This window comes from Microtus ochrogaster, chromosome X (assembly GCF_000317375.1).
Source record: "Microtus ochrogaster isolate Prairie Vole_2 chromosome X, MicOch1.0, whole genome shotgun sequence".
In the NCBI taxonomy this organism is placed as follows: domain Eukaryota; kingdom Metazoa; phylum Chordata; class Mammalia; order Rodentia; family Cricetidae; genus Microtus; species Microtus ochrogaster.
Genome location: NC_022026.1, coordinates 20902629 through 20903188, shown reverse-complemented (window position 1 = coordinate 20903188; position 560 = coordinate 20902629).

Genomic DNA, 560 nt, shown 5'->3' with positions numbered 1-560 from the left:
TTTGCCAGACATGACAGTGCTGTTAAACACATGAATTTACAATTACTGAGACAGAACATACAAGATTTATACAATGTTAAGTCAGGTAAAAGAAGAAAAAAATCCCAATAGGCAGAGATGTTCACATTTTTTTTTCAAGAATACAACCCCTTATAGCCTCTTATGCTCCAGAAGATGGTGCAGTCATTCCCACACAGACAGCAAGAAATGTACTAGGTAGCTATTAAATAGAAATAAACCAAAAAGAGACAGCCTGTGTGGTTCTAAGAAAAAAGGGGAAAGGACATAGGAAAGGGAATGGAGATTTATTGGATACAAGCACATTATAATCATGTATGAATACTCAAAAATATTTAATAAATGGAAAAATTAATGTATTTGATAAAATTTAATAAAACTCCCCCAAATATAATGATAGTATTTGAATTTAAAAGTATAAACAAGCAATGCAATTAAAACTTCAGTGAAAATTATACTAGAAATTTTACACATAAAATTTTAAACATAAAGCAATGTTTAGAGTAAAGAGAATTCCTCATTCAAGTATGTACATATACATT